This window comes from Tenrec ecaudatus, chromosome 3 (genome assembly GCF_050624435.1).
Source record: "Tenrec ecaudatus isolate mTenEca1 chromosome 3, mTenEca1.hap1, whole genome shotgun sequence".
Classification (NCBI taxonomy): Eukaryota; Metazoa; Chordata; class Mammalia; order Afrosoricida; family Tenrecidae; genus Tenrec; species Tenrec ecaudatus.
The window spans coordinates 66,225,600-66,246,920 of NC_134532.1; the positions used below are offsets into that span (position 1 = coordinate 66,225,600).

The following is a 21,321-nucleotide window of genomic DNA, read 5'->3' on the forward strand; positions in this document are numbered from 1 at the left end:
GAATCACAGCAGAATGTTGTCTGATTATCAACGGCCATCATATGGTGCAGGACTGGGTAATATTTTGTTCTCTTGTACACAGCTTGACGAGGAAGAGCTAACTGAACTGCAATGGACAACAATTGAGCTATATCTATTTCTAAAATCCTCAATGCCTTCTATGCAAAGAAACCACACTATCTCACTTGCACCAGAGAAAATAGGATTTTTCTCTAATGATATTTATACCCATGTACAATTTCAAAGATTTTTCTCTTGCTTAAAATACAAAGAACAAGTGGGAAAGCCACTACTAAATTTGACTATATTTCCCCCCATTTATCTGCTTAGCTATTCTTAGGTACAAGTTTGACTTCTAACAGAAATCCAAATTCTTAGGAGGCGGGTCCCATCCATAACTTACATCTGCATGCAAAGTGCAGGGTGCCTAGAACCTTACAGTATGCATTTTAGGGATGGATGAACTGTAATCAAGTTATTGCAGAGTTTGTTTCTAGTGACAGCAATTGGCCTCACAGTCTCTAAGGACCTGGGTGGGGAATAACTGCAGTCCTGGTAAGCCAGGAGATTTGGGAGCAATTTGGATGGACAGAGCTAAATAAGCATTTGTGTTGATTTTAGGGAAGCAATGAATTGAGAATACTGCTAGGACACAGCCCTGGTACCTCGAGTAGCAGAGCACACACAGCCAGGAAACAAGGGTCTGGGCTCTGTTTGGATCACTACGGGAATCATGCCCATCTCCAATGCAGAGGAAGATGTGGGCTTGTACTCTCCTTGGATTTCCTCTCCAAGACAAGGGTAATGAAGGATTAAGTTCGCATTGACTACTATCTGCATATGCTAATGCAGACACAGTGACGGGAAACCTGGGAAGTACCCACCATGCAATCCACACCAATAGCAAGCATGCCTCTGAACCTGCTCCCTTCCTTGGTGTGCTTTTTCAGAGAAGAAGAAGAAGAAAACATTTTCAGGACCTCAAAGTATAGATTTAGAAGAGGATAGTGATTGCCCCGGGCCCAGGAAAAAAGCAATAAACACCCCAGGGAGGAAATATGGGCAGGTTATTTGTCATAAAATCATAAAACTGGAATAAAGCCTGACAGAGCCAAAGATCCATTTTGTTATCACTAAGCCTTTTCTTAAAGATAAGAAGCTACCTTATAAAAACATGGTAGGAAGGCAATTTTCTCCCTCTCTTCGTTGCCATCTGCTACTTGGAATTCTGAGGGAGAGAGGAAAGAAGCAGAGTCTGAGGAAATGCATTGGCAATACTAATCACCCACATCCATATTTACTTTACATGTTACAAAGTGATTTTTTCATACCTGTGACTGATTTTAATCCTTCCAGAAACCCTATGAGGAAAATATTATCTTCTTTTTACAACTAAGGTAAATTTTTTCCCATTGTTTTGGGAAATATGGAAATCAGAGAGAACTCTCTAGTTTGTACATCTGATAATTCCTGGCAGAAATCTCATAATCCTACCTTTCAGCCCCAAATCTTATATTATTCCCCCAAGACATGATGGAGAGAAGAAACAAAGACAAGGGAAAGACAAGTATAAAAGAGAGGTTCCTTCTCACGACGCCCCCTCCCCCTTGAGGCGATCCCTGTTCATTGAGACCTTGTATGTAACAGAATTAAAACCACTCCGGGATAATCGTATGCCCTGTCCTGCCTCTGTTGACTCTGGCCTGGCTTCCTCAGTATCTAAGGCTGTTATATTGCAAAGCTGAATTCCAACGCATTACTTTTATTTTTCTCTCATTGTCGCCCCATCTTCTCTTTAGACTGGACAGTATCAAAACAAAAATCATAGTAATCCAATAATAAAAATGGATTGACGTCTACTTAATATTACATTTGCAAATTAGTGTACCATTTCAAGTAGGAAGTCAAAGTAGTTCTAAAATTTAAAGGAGGTCTAAAGAGTCGTACACCTCGGGTTATCTCACTGCCACTGAATCAAGGCCAGAACAATGGTTCTATACAAACACACAAACCAAAATCCTAAGCCAATTGCAATCCAGTTGATTCCAACTGAGAACAATCCTATGGTTCCCAAAGCTATAATCTTCAAATGCATGCAGTGCCACATCTTTCTTCTACAGAGCAGGGGGGGGGGGGCGGGGTTCAAACCACTGACCTATCCTTAGCAGTCTACTTCTTAATCACTAGGCCACCCAAACCCAAGCCCATTACCCTTGAGTCAATCCTAACTTATAGCAGTTCTATAGATCAGAGTCGGACTGCTCAGTAGGGTTTCTCAGACAGTAAATCTTTATGGGAGCAGAAAGCCCCATCTGTCTTCTGTAGAGGGTTAGCTGTGTTGAGAATTGCAGATTGAGGTGAGCAGCCCCGCAGTGCACCACTGTGTCGTTAGGGCTCCTAGTGAGCCCCCAGGGCTCCTTTAATACAGCAGTTTACTCTCATGCAGCTTCTAGTCTGGCTTGCGGTCTCCAGGTCTTCAAATGGACTCCACCTACAGAATTCTTCAAAAGAACACAATGCTTAAGGCAAAAGTAAGCCTTACGCATGGCTGAATACTGTGGTTTTTTATTGTAATCTACACAGCCAGACACCATGCCACAGTATCGGTTCGCTTTACCATGCTTCCGGTGTGCTGTGTCTTCTACATTGCATGTCATCTGTAAAGGTGAACACAAAGAGATTAAAAATAATTTAAAAAAAGAAAACTAAGCCTTGACTAAGCTACTTACTAGATTTGTTTGACTTATCGTGAATTTATTAAATAAAAGAATATATCAGGGAAATGGCTTGGGTGGATCTTCATATCTCCTTGGTCCCCAAAATCTTGATTCCAGGAGAATTAAACTCCATTCTGCAGTAGTTTCAATCCCACAGGTAATTTCACCCAGGTTCCACAATCTAGAAACTTTGACATTTTCCCCTCAATGTTTCATAGCTTTTCTTTATTCATTCTCAGTTGGAGAAGCCAAAGCAGAATGAAATTTTCTGTTTCATTTTTTCCTCCCTACCTCTAATATATTAATCTCAACCTTACAGTGAAGTTCATGGAAGGCACACACACCTAAGACTGGGGGTCAAACCTACCCAGAGATGCACAGAAGAAAGGCCTGGTGATCTCCTGAAAGAATACCCCATGGCTGGAGCACAGTGTTAGTGTGAAAGCAAGATGTGGAGCAAAGTTCCACTCAGAAACACATACGGTCCCAGGGAGGGCCCTAGATTGTCTAGAACTGAACTAACCTCTTTGTTAGAGAAAGCAACCATAAAAGCAGCATCTACCAAAGGACAAAGTTCAGAGGATTAAGGAAAAAGGAAGAATGAAAATAGGAAACACAGAAAGAAGCTGGATGAATGATGTTCCACTGAGGGGATTGCAATGAATAAAATGAAACAAGATGTGTAGGAATTGATGAAGGTAAAACTGAGGATCTGCTCTATAAATCTTTGCCCAATTCATAATAAAAAGTTTGTTTGTTTGGTTGGTTGGTTCTCAATAGGCAAATTCTCAAAACAACTATGTTTTATAACACACGAAGTTTCCTTCAGAAGCATTGTTTTAGTTAGCTGACTTCATACAGTTTTGCTTATTTTTTCTTTTACTAGTGTCATCTCATAGTTAGACAATAAGAGAGGAGTACATGATCACAACTGAAAACAATGCTCTTTGTCCTCATTTCTTGGGTGGTCTCTTCTATAGGATATCACTTTCTACTTCAGGCGATTCTGAACCTTCAGTGTTCCATCAAAGATGATTGAGAAACAATGAGTAACTGCATTGAGGTTGCTCTCATCTACTCATTGCACTTAGCAACAAAAGGTACCATTCACTGATGATTGCACCACCTGCATTGTGTTAAGCCATTCATCATCTTCTTCAATCTCCGAAGCCATAGGCAATGGATATAATAAGTCCCATTGTTCAGGAGGATACAGACAATGTTTGGATCCATTATATATAGGATCAACAGTAACATAATTGTATAGAAGAAGAATGCTAATATAGTCTATGATTGGCCGAACTAATCTTGTTTGAGAACTGCTTAACCCTTTTAGTCAATCTGTTACATGCTGCACTGTCTTGTATGGACCAACCAGCAGAGATAGATATTTTATTGTAAGAAAACAGGAAGAATCTGTTTTAGAGATTTCTAGAATACGTAAGATTAACTTTACAAATGGTTATGAAAAAGAAAGGGAAAGGATATATTTTACTTAGCGCATTGATGACCAAACTGAAAGGGATATGAGGGGATTTGATCATCTCACCAGTTTAGTGGCTCCTAGTAGGACGATTCGTCACTGTATTTTTGCCATCACTCCCGAAACTAGAACAGATGGGGCCATGTCTATATTGTAATTAACCAGAGCCTCGTACAGTCAGGCTAGCTCTGTTAATTAGCTCAGATTGCTAAATTGTGGATCAGGTCAGTCACTAAACAACCCAATTAATAGACGAGAGTAAGTAGCAGGCTGTATATGCCATGGCTAATTTTATCCTTGCCTGTTGAGTTTTTAGTAATTTATCTGATCCACCATGAAGCTAACCCACTTGCTTGTTAAGATGCCTGAAACACTGCGAATGGTGTTCTAACTATTTCAGTAATATAATTGCAGCCTCTAAAAGATCCAGCCCTGAGATGAAAGCCAATAGCACAGACCTACCTGATTCTTAATAGATACAGTTTCTAACACTTGGACTCGCTCTCTCAAATACAGTCCTCATCTTTTATCTCTCACTTCTGTGTCATCTTAAAATATTTTGCCTTTAAAAGTAATGACATTGTATATAAGATTTGTGTTATCTGTCACACTGATCATTAATAAGTACTATGTGTTAATATTTATTAGTAGTTTATAAAAATACAAACTATTTTCAGATAAAACATTCCAATATTGCCAATAAATTTTTCATTAAGATATCAACAACTTCACTGCTATAATTACATCTGACATTAGATTTTCTTCTCTTAAAAAAAGTATTGGTAAGCAATCAAAAATGAGCAACAAATCACCTGACTGATAAAACAGCATGATGTTAATGGAACTAGCATTCATCTACATTCTGGAAACCCAGAATATCATCCCAGTCCCATCATTGGGTCCATAAACTCAAACTCCAGAATCAGAGGGAGAGCTGTTGTAGCCCCCTGAAAAGCAGACCCAAAGCCCAAAGAAATTAGGGCGGCAATGTTCCCTGATTCCTGTCCTCGTATTCTTTCCACTTCGACCATCGATGAAGCGATGAAGAAAAAAATTACAAAAAATACTTTACAACCATTAGCTGGGGACTATATCTCATACTTTGACCACATGAATGAATATAAAAATTGTGATGTGATAGCTATGTATGTATGTAGTTGATGGTAGTACTTAAAGTTTTAAATGAGTGAAAACCCATTGAATACAGATATATTGAGTGGGGACAGTTAAAATTAATCATTAAATTTTGTATCATATGCTTTCATTACCTATTCTAGTAATTTGTTGGTCCTCTTAACGTTTTACAACTAATCACTAAATAGAATGGGCTGAAGAAATGCGATGGGAATGGGTGGATAGCAATCTATAGATTTATATCCTTCCATCAATTATTTGAATATCCCATCGACTACCAGAGGAAATAATAAATTAGCTTTAGATTAAAGTTCAGAAATCAGTCCCCAATATTGAAACAATAGCCACAACAATCAGCTCAACACATCGACAATATGAGGATGGCACTGGACTGGGCAACCTTTGTTCTGTTGGACATAAGGGTAATATAACTTTGAGTCAACAACTAGCAGCAGCAACAATTATTTATTCTTTATTTATTTAGGTATTCAACAGCATTCATTCCATGTTATATCCCATAGAGTGTGGAAATCAAGTGTGACTGGAACATGGTTGCCACGAGACTCCGTAATTGGGGAAAAATGCTGATGTTTGTACCCAGAATTTGTAAGAACTTGAAGCACTTATTGATGAAGCTCAAAGACCAACGTTCTGTATGTTTTTCAGCTTCATACAGAAGTTTAGGATGCTGACACCTCCTCTCCTTTACGTTGAACACGCTCTCAGGGGGGAATAATCCCTACCGAGGGACATCATGCTTGGTAAAGAGGAGGGTTATGGAAAAGAAGACCCTTAGGAGGAGGGAGAAACCCACTGGCTACCACTATGAATGGCCTCAGACTGCAGGACACCTTTGAAGGCAATGCAGGGTCTGGCAACATTTCATTTCTCCAGTGGGCTGGTCTATAACATCAGAGCTGACTCAACAGCACCTAAGTACCCGAAGCCTAGGGTTACATGGCAAATGAGAATGTGCTAGAAAGAAGTAGAACGGCCAGGGAGACACAGGAGACCAATTCCGATTGCTTATGAGAAGACAGGTTTCCAATGAGAAGATGATGTTCTTAGGCAGGGTGGCAGAGAGGATTAATAATAATATAATATTTTATTGACATTTACAATCTGCCGGGTGCTGTCCTGAGCACTTCTCATTTTTTAATTAATCTTTAAAAAAATACCTTGGAGATAAATTTTACTATTATCTCTCTTTTATAGAGAGATAGATGAAACAACCACAGTTTAAGGCTGCAGTGTTATAAAATGGCAGAACTGGAACTTGAACTCGGACAAACTGGGGGCAGTGACCAAGAAAAGGAATGGAGGTTGCATAAGAAAGTAATTTGAGATGGAGTCATAAATGTCAGTAGGACTGAATCATACAGCGTCTGGGTGACATCTGAACAAGTAGGAATTCATTTCAAAGTCCGTAGTGGTTCACGGCTCCTCAGGGTATCGAAATCGTGGCACGAACACGGATCCTCTCAGTTTTCATCCTTTGCTTCCATTGGCCTCACTCAGTTAAGGCCACCCCTTCTCCTTTCCTGTCCTTCAAAACCTATTTCCCCTGTTACACTTTCAGTATAGAAATTTCACTCTCTGGCTTTTCCAGGACAACTATCCCACTACACGCAGTCCAGCAACCCTCTCTCAAACATCATGCCTCAATTTTCCACGGCTCATCCAATCACCCCAGACAGGTCACATGCTCTTCAAGCCTAGAAATCATTGTCTATTCCCCTTTCAGATTCTTACAGCATCTTGTGAACATCAAGAATTAAACTGATCGATTGATAAACTTTTGAAATGATGCAATATATTGTTATGAGTGTTTCTCAGAGCAGAGATTTCTCAACATCTGGACTTTCTGGGCACTTGTTACATAACCAAGAGAATTAAATTGCTACCAGAGATAATTATGATGTGTTTACACAAACATCTCCCCATATTAACAGGGAAAGAAAGAAAATTAATGAAAATGGACCACAATACATCTATCACTGATGGTGCAATATTCTACTTTATACCCAGTATTGTTTTCAAAAGAATGAATATATGTTAAGATTGGGTCTTTTAAGAGTGTATGTTGCTCTCCTACTCCATCCAATCCACCAATCTCCACCCCTATTATTTAGACAGGATTTAATTTCTAAATTAGCCTTGTCACTTGAGAGACTATTTTTAAAGACCTCCCAAGTAGGAAATTCCATATCCTTCCACAGTAATTCACCCCACTCAACCAATTCTTCCCCATGTCTAATCTAAATCCCACACAATGCAGTTGAGGCCCATTTCCTCTTGTTTTGACCCTTGCTGTGTAAATGGAGACTAGTTGATTATCATCATTTATGACTAAGCCATTCTTTAAATAAAAGCGCTATTATATAACCCCAGACCTCTCTGGTTTAGTTGAATAATCATAGCTATTTTAACCTATACTTGTAGATCTGATTTCCTAATTACTTTATCTTCTCTGCTAAACACTTTCTAAGTCTTCTTCATTCTGCTTACAAACTGCAGAGCTGAAACATGGGGTCTGGCTTGTTAGAAGTATAACTGGAAGGTGACTTCATGGTACCTGAGTTCTGTACTTCTATTCCTGCTGTCGATACGGTGCCACCCTCTCCTTACAGAGCTGCCTCCTTGCTCCATTGCTTCATATAGGCTCTCCCGTTACTCATCAGTCAGGATAAGGAAGATTATGCTTCTCATAATTATTGCCCTTCCCCAAGTACGTAACTGAAATTCTCTAGGAATCTCTTGCAATTTTTCTACATGAATTTGGAATCTATATTAACAAGTCTGGTCTAGTCGCTGAGATCTAAATAAATTAGCAGTAAATTCAATGAGCATGCCCCATTTTTCTTTTTGTTTTATTTTTCTAGGTTATTGACAAATTTATCTGGACAACCTCTCCTCCATTTTTGGCATATATTATCACTACACACTGTGTCTGATTCTTTTCCCACTGAGCTTCCATAGAATGAATGTACTCTGATTCTCTAATGCTTTGATTAGTGCTTCCTAAGAAATATAACTTACATTAAATAGAAGTATGTATTAAATTACATAATAAAATTGAAGTTACTATATTTTTCAAATCTTCATGCTATAGAAATATCAAAGGACTCTAAGAAAGCATTTTATTCTTTATAGGTATTTAACAATCAGTATGTGTACTTTTTAAACTCTAAAGTTCTCTTTTTAGGTAAATAAAAATGAATACTGCTTTCTTTCTTCAGTAAGTATAATACTGCTGTCAAATTATTAGAAACTTTCATTTTTATTTACCTTGTTATTTTTTTTCCATGAAATCATGCTTAGGTCTTTTGTACTACCTTGCTTCTTAGAGAGCTTTTGTTTTAAGTAGCTCCCTTAGTTGACTGAAACTTGCTTTCTAAGCACAACCACCAAAAGCATCTGTAAGTAATGACTAGATTAAGAGGCAAGATTGCTTTTGATCTAACTGGAACATTCCGAGTTAAATGTTGGGATGTGATTCCCAACATTGTCTGATCATCTCCTTTAATCCACTCATTAATCGTGTCGCTGCCTTGAACCATCTACAGCATGCAGAGGATTCCCTGCCTTGTCTTCCATACCCGTGTCCCCCGTGTTCTCTCAGGCACGTCTAAGTTTCCTGCCACACCATCAGTGACCCCTTCAGAACCACTTCTTTCCCAAGAATCACCATTTCTCTTAGCAGCACCGCCACTCCCCTAGCGTTCCTAAGCTGAAAACATTGGACACAGAGGCATGCTCCTATCCCCTAAAGAATTGTCAATCTGGCTTCATTGGCAGTCAAGTTTCACTACCTCTGAATTCAACTTCAGTCATTTACTGGCCATGCTACAAGCATCTTAATTATTGCCACATTAGTATTTCCAATAATGAGCTGTGAAGAGACGGGCAGGCAGGTTGTGGAAAAACACTTTCTTATCTAAAGAGAGAAATGAGGGAGGGGGAGTTGAAGAAGAGAGGGAGACTCCTTAATTCAATATCTTCTAGAGCAAAATGTCTATAATGAAAATATGCCTACTCGTCACTTAATGACGATCTTGTTATATGGCATTCACATTTATGACAATAGTAGAAAACCTGTTATCAAGCGGTCCTGTGTTCACATCAGAGGTGAGGTTGGGATGTGGAACCAGAAGAGAGCCAAGCCCCTAACCCTGGGGATCAGGTGGAAGGATCTGGTTGTGGGTAATGGACAGTACCATCGAGCGGGGTGGGCCCTCACAGCATCATGGGGAGGGGGACCAATTAATGAGGGTCAAGCAGTCTCAAAGTACTCCTAGGGCGTGCAGGAATGGAATTGTGGGGTTAGCACTGAGTGCCAGGCTTCCAGACACAGGCTGCAGCAGGTCATGGTTTCACCTGGGGCCGACAGCCACTCTGAAGGCTACAGTTCAGCCTGGAAGATTGACCAGCGTGAGTGTGACCATGCAGAAGGAGGGTGGACGTGAGCCTGGGAATGCAGGGGCATCGCAGGCTCAGCCATAAGCTCAGCTTTAGGGTGGTATGAGGACCACCAAAGAGAGCAGATTAGAGGCACCAGCCCCATGAACAGCTTCTGAGGACAAGTCTATGGTGCAGGAGGAGGGAGTAGGAGCCTGCAAGAAAAACCATGACATGTACAGACAGGGAGTCCCATAGTGCCATCGTGGGGGTGGGGGTGGTCCAAGTTAGGGTGCTGGTGAGGGAGTGGAAAGGGAGCACCCAGAGGTTAGTGAGGCAGCCCGATCAGCTTCCTGAGTTTGAGTTTTCACACTGGTCCTGGGAGCAGGAAGTGGGGAGTAGTATTAGAAAAGCAGTGGGTACCTCTGCCAGCACCATCTCAGGTGGTCTTGAGAGCAGGCTCTGGGCCTAGAGACTTGAGCTGGGGGGGAGGTCCAGTTTATATCTGGCCTCAGGGCCTGAGGAGGAGGGTGCTTAGGAATGCAGAAAGCAAATTGGCTACCCAGCGCGAAGGAGGGACAAGTGATTCAGGGTGTCCAGTAAGGGGACACAGGAAAGAGCCCCATCTGCCAAAAAGGCAAAGGATCCAGAAGCGCAAGCAGAGTCGGAAGTGGTCACTCCAGGGCAAAGGGGAGCACACGCTGGAGAGTCCCAGGGCAGAAGAGCACCCCAATCAGGGCCAAAGAATTGGCGTCTGCGACACTATAGCAGGATGCAGGATGCAGCCTGCAGCGTGCACTTCTGCCACCTCTACCTGGCCATCATCCAAGCCTGTCCGCGGGGAGGCTGCAGCAGGTGGAAGGTAAGGAAAGTTCAGTAATTTTCACCCAATAAAAACTTTGCATAGTGATTCAGCCTTTGGAATAGCATCATGTTGGTGTATGTAACACATGAGCACATAAGGAAATGTTTTTATTGGTGGTGTGTTCTAACGCATTGAGACCCAAAATACAACAGAACGAAGCACTGCCATCCAGCACTATCCTCACATCGTTCTGACACTTGAGCCCATCTCTGTAGCCACTGTGTCAGGCCATCTCGTCGTGGGCCCCCCTCTTTTTAGCTGTCCCTCCTCCACTTTACCAAGCATGATAGGGACTGATCTCTCCTGATAATAACACACCCAAAGTAAGTGAGATGTAGTCTCGCCATCCTTACCTCTAAAGGTCGTTCTCGCTGTACTTCTTCCAAGACAGATCTGTTTGTTCTTTTGATAGTCCATGCTACTTTCAATATTCTTCACCAATGCCGTAGTTCAAATGCATCTAGTCCTCTTCAGTCTTCATTATTCAATGTCCAATTTTCACATGCACATGGGGTGGCTGAAAATACACCAGCCTGGGTAAGGCACAGTTAGTCCTCAGTACCCTCTCTGCTGTTTAACCTGCCTAGTGCCCTGACCGTTTAATACAGTTCCTCATGTTGTGGTGACCCCCAACCATACAATTATTTTCATAGCTACTTCATCACGGTCATTTTGCTGCTGTTATGAATCAGGAGACCCCTGTGAAAGGGTCATTCGACCCTCAAAGGGGTCGTGACCCACAGGTTGAGAACCGCTGCAAGCTTGAGCAGCAGACTTGCCCAGTGCAGTGAGTCTTTGGATCTCTTGACTGCTGCTACCACGACCATTGACTGGGGATCCAAGCAAGATGAAAGCTTGACAACGTCCATATTTTTCCTTTTATTATGATGTTACCTCTTGGTCCAGTTGTGAGAACTTTTGTTTCCTTTACATTGAATGAAATCCAAATCCATTGAATTGAAATCCATTGCAATATTTGATCTTCATCAGCAAGGGCTTCAAGTCCTCCTCACTCTCAGCAAGCAAGTTTGTATCATCTGCCTCCAGAGATCTAATCCTGATATTGCATCTTTCTCCATATAATCCTGCTTTTCTGACTATTTTCTTAATGTAAGAATACATAATGAATGAGTATGCATAATATATATGGAAATATATAAAACATTAAAGCTTATATAATAGGCTTTGAGAGGACAATGCATACAATAAAATCTGTGAAAGCTGAAACCTGGGTAAGGTGGTAAAATCATTTTCTACTGAAAGGAAATGTTGAAAAGCAGTAATACTAAGTCCAGTCAAAGAAGGAAAACTTGCAAGATCAACAAGTGAAGGCCTTCTGTAGAGCATGTTCTGGCCCTCACAGATTTCACTGGATAAAAAAGACACATGTCCTCACAAGGTACCCGAATAATTGTTACGTATCTTCCCAAACAATGTGTGTGTGCATACATGCATGTGTATGCTTGGGAATGAATACATATATACATATATATCTGAATATATATATATATATATATATCTCCACTGAATGTCTGTGGCTTCTATCCTTCTGTCCTTCCCCAGACTACGGAATAAAGTCCCTAGCTCACATTCTAGTATTCAGTACCTTTCTTGCTCCAGGTCAGCAAACTGCATGTCTTGAGCCATGTGTGACCTTTTTGGTACGTGCATGTGATTCTGAAGTAAAATGGAAACATTTTTGAGTATATTATTCAGATAATGGTAATTTCAGTGGATTGCAAAGATATATTTGTGGTTCTCAAACAATATTTAAATTGCTGTGAGGGACAAGCTAGGCTTTTCTGTCTCAAAAGTTTTCCAACTCAAACAGCCTCTAGACCAGCGGTTCTCTACCTGTGGGTCATGACCCCTTTGGGGGTTGAACGACCCTTTCACAGGGGTCACCTAAGACCATCGAAAAACACATATTTCTGATATTCTTAGGTACTGAGACACCACTCATCTATCTGTCTCTAAGCAGGTCCACCCACATGCAGATTCACCCATGTAAGAGTACCCAATGTGAAGACTGTTACCCATGAAACATCATGTTTCAAGACAAAATTTCATTTATTTATAATCAGAAATAAATATTTCATATTATATAATTACATATTATTTTTGTGATTTATCACTATGGTTTCATTATGTTAAATTTATGACAATGAAACTACATCCTGCATATCAGATATTTACGTTAAGATTCATAACAGTAGCTAAATGACAGTTAAAAAGTAGCAACAAAAATAACTTTATGGTCGGGGGTCACCACAACATGAGGAACTGTATTAAGGGATTGCGGCATGAGGAAGGTTGAGAACCACAGATCTGTACTCTCATGGCTCCATGATGGTCTCATGCCATTCATCCCCTCCAAAGTGCTCCCTCTTTTCCAAAATCTATGCACCTTCACTGTGGAGTAGCTTTGTGAATTTCTCTAAGCGTTCAGATATTAAGAAGTTCACATTCTCTGGACCAGAGGTCTCTTAATTGGAATATACACACAGCATAGGTAGAAAATAAGGATCTAGTGTAAAATGTCTAGAAAAAAATCTGACCATCTATTTACAATTATATTTTTAAATAATTGATACTTTTATTCTTCACAACAAATAAACTGAGGCTACTAACTATAAAGGAAAAGACTGTGAAGGAACAGGTGGTTCCGTGGTTGAATTCTTACCTTCACCCAGGAAACCCCGGCGGGATTCACGTGCAAGCAGCCCCCATCTGGCAGGGGACGCTTGTGGGCTGCTACGATGCTGACCAGTTTCTAGAGGAAACCAGCCTGGCAAACAAACCACTGGGGAGCCACTGTCCCTGGGGATCACACCAGTCTGGTAATTTTTGGGCATGGAGTTGCCAGGAGGCAGTGGGCAACTTGGGACACTCACCCAAAGTATTTAATATATATATTCTGATTTATATAAATATTTAAATTAGAACTTCACTGGCTCTAGGAGTCAGGCATGGCTGCTGGGGAATGTAGCTTTCCCAGGTGATGAGTTCTGTTTTCCAGGATACTTGATCTACTGATCCATGAACTAGATTGTGACATATTAAAGCTTATGCAGATGGCTGAATTGCTCATCTAGATGTTAGTTATGCAATCTCTCACCGTGGGGCATCATGGCTGGCACACTGCCCTGCTAACTGCAAGGTCAGCCATTCGAATCCACCAGTTGCTGTTCAGGAGGGAGCCCCGTCTTTCGGCTCCTGTGGAGTTGCAGTCTTGGGGACCCTCCGGGCAGTTCTCCTCTGCCCTTCAGGGTCGCTGTGAGCTGGATGGGACTCCAGGCCAATGAGCTTGGTTTGGTTTTCTCATCATTTGGCTAATGTTTTCGGACAAGTCAGCTAATTAAAAGTTATGGAAATAACCCAATGAAATAAGGATTAAAGGGCAGAGATGGCACCACCTTTCTCTCAACACGAGCTTTTCATCAATGAAATTATATTCTAAACAATAACTTGTCAATCAGATTAGTTGTATAGGTCACACTATCATCTCTAAACCATAATCATAAATCCCCATTATTGTCCTTTGTCATTCAAGAGCATATATCAAGATCACCACCACCACCCCCCCAAAAAAAAAATCCAGTCACCTTCTGACTTGCCCTCTGTGCCGCTCATTGCACTCGCTCATTATATCCTCTCGGATGCCATGTTTTGGTTGTAACATTTTTATATGAGACTTAGACGAGCCACTTACTGAGAGACTGGTCGATGGCCATCCACTGGTGACAGAGGTGTATCGTTTGGCAGGAATCCATCCAGGGACGAAGTGCAACCCTGGTAGCAACACATTTTGAATGAACTTTATTAATATTTATATGAAAAAGAGAAATGTACTGTTCACATATTGCAATTATGTTTTATATATTGCTTAGTCAATTTTATACCATCTTTTAACTTTTGTATAAGTATGCACTAGTATAGATGTGACATATTAGTATAAAAGAGGTAAATATTTCATATTATAAGATGTTCTTAAAATATTTAGTAATGGGAAACATAACACAAAGTTTGAGGACCACTCAGCCGCCATGGTCTTGTTCATACTTCTTTAATAGCATGTTAATTCATTTTCATTATTGCTCTTTGTAAACAGGTTGCTTTAACAGTAAATCTGACTCATGGGTGCCCCTTAGGTAACAAAGTAAAACTATGCTCCAGAGGGGTTTCAAAGATTTAAGTAGCTAGCCAGGCCTTTCCTCCAAGTTTCTTCTAAGTGGACTCAAACTTCCAAACTTTTAGTTAGAAGCTAGACACTTTCAACATTTGCCCCACTCAGAGACCCTATGGTTATTTATACTAGTGCATCACTCACCTTCTGTCATATTTTGCTATCATAAAAAAGAGCTCTGGTGGCACTGGCCAGTAAGAGTTGAACTGCTAGCCACAAGGTCCTGAGTTCAAAACCATGCCCTGCTTCTTGGGAGAAAGATAAGGCTCTATTCTTGCTGTTAAATATTTACAGCTTTGGAAATACTACAGAGGGTGAATGTGTCTGGAATTTACTTGATGGCAATGGTTTTAGGATGGGCTATAACAGTAGGTTAACAGACAAAAAATATTCTCTCCGTTTAGAAGGTTAGACATATTACTTCAGGGGTGGCAGAGGGACTCTAGTCTTAACTTCTCTGACATTCTTCTTCTTCTTGCCTGAAAAGGTCTACATGGTATCTATCTTCTACATTTGACCTTGCTTGCTTTTGGGCCTAATTTTCACCTTTATATCTTCTCAAATGTGGTTGTGTTAAGACATACCCTACACTGAAGTTAATACGGTTAATATGGTTCTTTCCAAGTAGAATTTCATGTGTGTGTATGTGTGTTATCCCAACACACAATGTGTGATGTTAAAGCTCAATCCATAATGCATCACTTGACTTTAAATTATAGGCAGGGGAAAGGGATATGTTTCAGTTACATATAGCTAGACCACTGTGCCTAATTAATCTATTGAGTATATGAGGGATTGCTCAATGATTTCTTAGTAATTGTATACATGGAAGATGCTATAGATTTGAATTTTGTCTTTCAAATGCTATATTCAAGTCCTCATTGCTGTATTTGTAAACATATTGAGAAATAGAGACTAGTCAAGCAGAGTGGGTTCTAAACCGAATCCCTTCACACACTCACACACACTAGCAGACAGCTGCCATCGGAAGATACAGCTACAATCAATCAAGAATACCTGGGAACTATTGACAAAGAAGGAGTAGATTTGTTAGAGATTAACTTCCAGTGCCTTAAAATCACCCACGTGTGGTGTGTCAGTCTGGGTAAACTAGAGAAACAAATCCATGGACACACAAATGTGTATAAGAAAGAGATTTGTATGCATAAGCAATTGAACATTGAGAAAACATCCCAGCCCAGTCCAGTCCAAGGGCATAAGCCTGATATTAGCCCATATGTCCAAAACCAATCTACAAATTCTTCTTCAGACTCACAAAACATATGCAATGGCGCCAAATGCAAAGCCAGTGGGTAGAAAGTCTTTGGGTCCAATGCCGTTGTAAGCATCTCAGTGCTGGCAGAGGTCTCTCTGTGGCTTATCCAGCTTCAGAAGTTTTATGTGTCCATGTGGCTTGTCTTCTGCAAGGTCTCCCAGGGAGTAGCAGAGAGAGAGAGGTGTCTTCTGCCTCCAGATTTCCCAGAATTCAAAGGAGAAGGCCATGCCCACAGCTGTCTCATTGGCTAGCTCCAGATTGACAGCCTAGACTCCACCCCTACACTCTGAATCCTTAAATTGACTCCAGAATAGGGGACTGCCACTTATGTTGCTTTTTGTTACGACAGCACTAAATCAGGGATCTAGCTGGGTAAATCACATAATGGACATTATGTGTTATACAGTGCTATTTAAACTTGGTTTTATTTGGATTATCAAGAAGGAATATTTAAAGTAGCACTCCTAAGGAGCTAAAGAGCAGCTTGGATGGGGCTAAAAATATCAACCTAGGCTTTCTGATTTCTCTGGGGAGAAAAAAAGACATGTTTCAGGAAATAGGAAGACTTTTGAGACCAACTTTTACATCGTGGCACCAGTTTCTCTCTCTAAAGGGAACCAGGAGCCTGTCTGGTTCTCCAGTGCCCAAAGGAAAAGTCCCTGGCCCACATCATCAACAGAGGTTTTCTCCTGACCTGTATTCTCTGATAACCGCACAATTGTGGAGGCCCGGTTTGCTGCCTAACATGAGCTGAGTCATCCAGAAGCGCGTCTTGACTGCTGCCTTCAGAGCAGTATCACGACTCTCCTGGCCACCGGTGGAATCGCTCGTTGAAGCAGCCACGTTAAAGCATCAGACAGGACAATCCCAGATGATAAAGCATTTTAATCACAAAAGTCCCTCACCAGACCAGCACTATAATTACCGCGGGTTTACGGTCTCCTGCACTTAAGAAGACACATGCTAGTGGCTCATGGCCCCAGTAACCCTGAGACTGAGGCCCAGGACTGAGGCGGAAGGAAGGGACGTTGCTAAGGAGTGCCTGAATCAGATAAGCAAGCAGCAGCACACTCTGCATTTACAGAAGGATGAGGTCAGAGGAAGAACGACTGTGGGGGAAAATGCATAATCACATCCATAGGGAACGAGAAAGAGGGAATGTACACACTTGGGGTTGTGGACCTGCTATTTTTAGGTATAATGCTTTTACTGCAATTTAGAATGCTCCCAAGTTTCAAGCATTTTAGTCATATTGTTTCTGACACTTCTTACCTAAACATAGAGCTCATGAAGTCCAGATATAAGCGTGACTAGAGTCAGAGTCAGTCACAAATTAACCTCTTGTTTTGTTAGAAGATAACTGAAATGCCAAAGAGGTCAAGTCAGCTAACCAAGCAAGGTTGCCCTCGCCACCCACTCAATAGCACAGCATCTTGCAGCTCCCAGAGGATAACATCAAGCTCTGAAATGACAGTCTCAGGCAGTCCTTGGAGAGTGGGAGGTCAATGTCATCTTATATACTCCAAATCACATAAAGTAGAATGCTAATGGATGTTTGGCATGATAAAGGAATTGTGGGTATACCAGAGCCCTTGAAAATGAGTCTGTACATTCACTGAAATTTACTGAAGTCTAGCTAGAAACCTCACTGTTCTACCCTTCACTATCTAACCAATATTTATCATATCCAATATATATTTATATTCAATATAAATATCCAATATTTATTATAAATAGCTATAATAAATATAAAACAATGAATTCCAATAAGTAAGTATGAACATTACCATGGCAGTTCAGGTAAGTAGTTCTCAAACTTTCTTTTTTTTTAATTAAATAAATAATATCTTTATTGATAAAGTCAAATGACAGTGCCGGAGGGGGGTAATTCATTCTAACTAGCAAAGAGCTAATAACTATATAAATACATTAGAACTGGTGTACTCACAACACTTGGTATATTTATGGTTCACAGACAAGGAGACTTTCAATTAACAAACAAGCTAATAAATAACAGGATATAATAATCTAAACTATAATTATTTTTTTATTAATAAATCATTTTACTGGGGGCTCTTACAGCTCTTAAAACAATCCATACATCAATTGTATCAAACATATTTGTACCTATGTTGCCATTATCATTTTCAAAACATTTTCTTTCTGTTTGAACCCTTGGTATCAGCTCATCTCTTTGCCCTCCCTCCCCACCCTCTCACCCTCATGAACCCCTGATAAATTATAAATTATTATTAATGTCATATCTCACACCATCCTCTGTCTCCCTTCACTCATGTTTGTGTTGTTTATCCCCCTGGGGTGGGGGTGGGGTTATACATTGATCATTATAGTTGATTTCCCATTTCTCCCCCTTCTCCCTACACCTTCCCCTACCCTCATGGTATCACTGCTTCCATTACTGTTCCTGAGGGGTTTGTCTGTCCTGGATTCCTTGTGTTGAGAGCTCTTATCTGTACCAGTGTACGTGCTCCAGGCTAACCGGATTTGTAAGGTAAAGCTGGGGTCATAATAGTGCAGGGAGGAAGCATTAAAGAGCTAGAGGATTGTTGGGTGTCCCGTCGGTGCTGGGCTGCACCTGGCTGTTTTGTTCTTTCCTTGTGACCCTTCTGTGAGGGGATGTCCAACTGCCTACAGATGGGATTTGGGTCTCCACTCTGACCCCCATCATTTGCATCAATATATTTGTTTGTTTGGGGTCTTCTGATTCCTGATACCTCATCCCATGGACATCTTGTGATCACACATGCTGGTGGCTTCTTCCATAATGGCTTTGTGGCTTCCCTGCTAGATGGCTGCTTGTTTAACTTGAAGCCTTTTAGACCCCACTGGCTATATCTTGTAATAGCCAGGCACCATCAGCTTTCTTCACTACATTTGCTTATGCATCTATTTTGACTTCAGTGATCTGTGTCAGGCAAATAAGCATCAAAAAATGCCAGGTTATTAGAACAAAGTGTTATTGCATTAAAGTATTTGAGAAGAGACCCAATGCCAGACCACTACCTTAATACTTAATATTTAAAGGTATGGACATAGAACTATATCTCTATCATTATATATTAACATAGTTACTGTATATACTCATGTATAAGCCAAGTTTTTCAGCACATTTTAATGATGTAAAAGCCTCCAGTTTTTTGTGATAAAATTAGGTGCCTCAGCTTATACTAAAGTGTAAAAGGTACATATGTGCATGCCCATATTTATACCTTTATAGCTGTCTTTTGCCTCCTACTTCTTTGCTCCTTTTCCTTTTCCTTTCCCCCGTCCCACAGTCATGTTCAACCTTCATTCGACTCTCAGTACCTTCTCTCGCCTACACTGCACTTGATCAAACCCCATCAGGAATTCTAAGCCTTCCACACCATCGATTTTAGACCTCGTATTGTTCCCTTGTCCCTGGGTTTGTTGGCTGCTCCCTCCCTTTCTCCCACTTCCTTCTCTCCCATGTTCCCTCAGAAACATAGGCCCTGTTGTTTTCTCCTTGGGATTGGTTATCCTGCCTATCCATGGATAGACACGAGAAAAAGAAAAAGAAATAAGGCACGGGGACCCTATAATTAGTTCCAGGTCTGTGTGCTGACCCTTCTGAATATTTTACAGTCAGTCCTGGTGAGGTGTCATGTCCTGCCCACCCATTCCAAGTCTATTTTCAGTATTCCTCGGGTCCCTCATAGCTTTGCTCCCCTTGCTGCTCTGTTGCACTTAGAATTTTAAACCACTATAAAGATTTACTTACCCCTTGGCTCATGTTACAATTGTATCATATTACTTAGATTCAAGTTCTTTCTTCCAAGATTCATCAGAATAACATGGATTGAAAAGACTTTCCAACATTGCCATCTCTTTACTAAGTTCATTTTGACACCATTGAGAAGACTCTCCTGATTCTTCTCCAAGTTCTCCATACTCTTTATGACTTGTTCCTATAAGTGTTCATTGTTTCCAGTCTGGGGTTCTGGACAATTCTACATTGTTGCTGCGGAAACATTCGAGCTAGTTTTCCTTCTTGTTCTGCACATCCATATCCTATTGCAGAAACAAAATCAGAAACTGCTGAGAATATTCTTGTTAACGTTTCTGCCAAGCTCTTTTTTTTAAGAGTAATTATTGCCATTTGTTTGTTTGGATTAATTGCCATGCTCTTGTTGTTTTCCAAATATTTTCCATGTTCTGGTTACTGCTTTTGAAAGACACCTTGGTATGAATTTCTAATTTCTACTTTTCTTTTCTTGTTTTTAAGAAGAACCTTGAGCATGTCAGCTCCAAATTTCTCCAGCACATTCTGTCCTTCACCCCCAACATCTTCTTCAATGGTTCCCATGGAAGACCTTTTCTTCCCTTGCTTAACAATGATTGGAGTCTTTCCTTCTAGAATGCCCTCCTCTGAGCTACTCACACTCTTCTTGTCTTCATCCTCACATGCAAAGACTCGTAGAACCTGCTCCCCAGTGACCTGCCTCCCAGACGCCCCACAGTCTCTCTTCCACAAGGTGCCGTCATACATGTTTTCCGAGTTGTGCATTTCATCTGTGCAGTGCTTTTCTCTCAGACTTGTTATCATACTGAACATACTGATGGTCTCTCTCCTATCCTAGGTAGTTCAGAGGTCCTTGTATCTCTTTGCCCCAATCCAGTGACAGAGTCCTTGCTATGGAGAGCCTTAAGGCTGAGGAGAACCACACACTTTAACGGTTGCTAACTCCTACACCAATTACAAAAGAAATATGCTCAAATGAAAACAAAACACAGACTTAAGGTACAAATATTTTGGAGAAAATATTTAGCAGTTCCTATAAATTTGTGCACCTACTCAGAATACAGAAACTTCATTTTTATATGGATATCCAAGAAAAATGAAAACATATATCCACACAAAAATTTGCACAAGATTTTTCATAGTAACTTTATGATAATAGCCCCAAACTTCTCCATAAAATAAAGAAATCATTGAAGCATATAACACATATGAATCTCACAGAAATCATGCTGAGCAAAAGAAGCCAAACACAAAAGAGTACAAATATTATGATTCCATTTATGTGAACCTTTTAAAAAAGGCAAATTTATCTATGCTGAAATATTAGAACAATGGTTATCTTTTAAAGGGAGTAGGGAACATTCTGGAGTAATGGAAATATTCAATAGTTTTATAGGGGGTTGTATTACACCAAGTTTTGCATTTCTCAAAACTTATTGAATTATATACTTACGATGTTTTGTCACATGAAAAATTTACCT

The 21,321-nt window shown here is 40.5% G+C and overlaps 1 non-coding gene and 1 pseudogene across 1 annotated transcript; one reads left to right on the forward strand and one right to left on the reverse strand.

Moving 5' to 3' along the window:
- Window positions 1-2,542: 2,542 nt before the first annotated feature.
- LOC142444123 (small nucleolar RNA SNORA15) lies at window positions 2,543-2,677 on the forward strand. Its single transcript, XR_012783786.1, has one exon. It is a non-coding gene; the product is annotated as a small nucleolar RNA SNORA15 (small nucleolar RNA).
- A 17,171-nt stretch (window positions 2,678-19,848) lies between these two features.
- Window positions 19,849-20,644, reverse strand: LOC142442275 (synaptonemal complex protein 3 pseudogene; annotated as a pseudogene).
- Window positions 20,645-21,321: the final 677 nt, after the last annotated feature.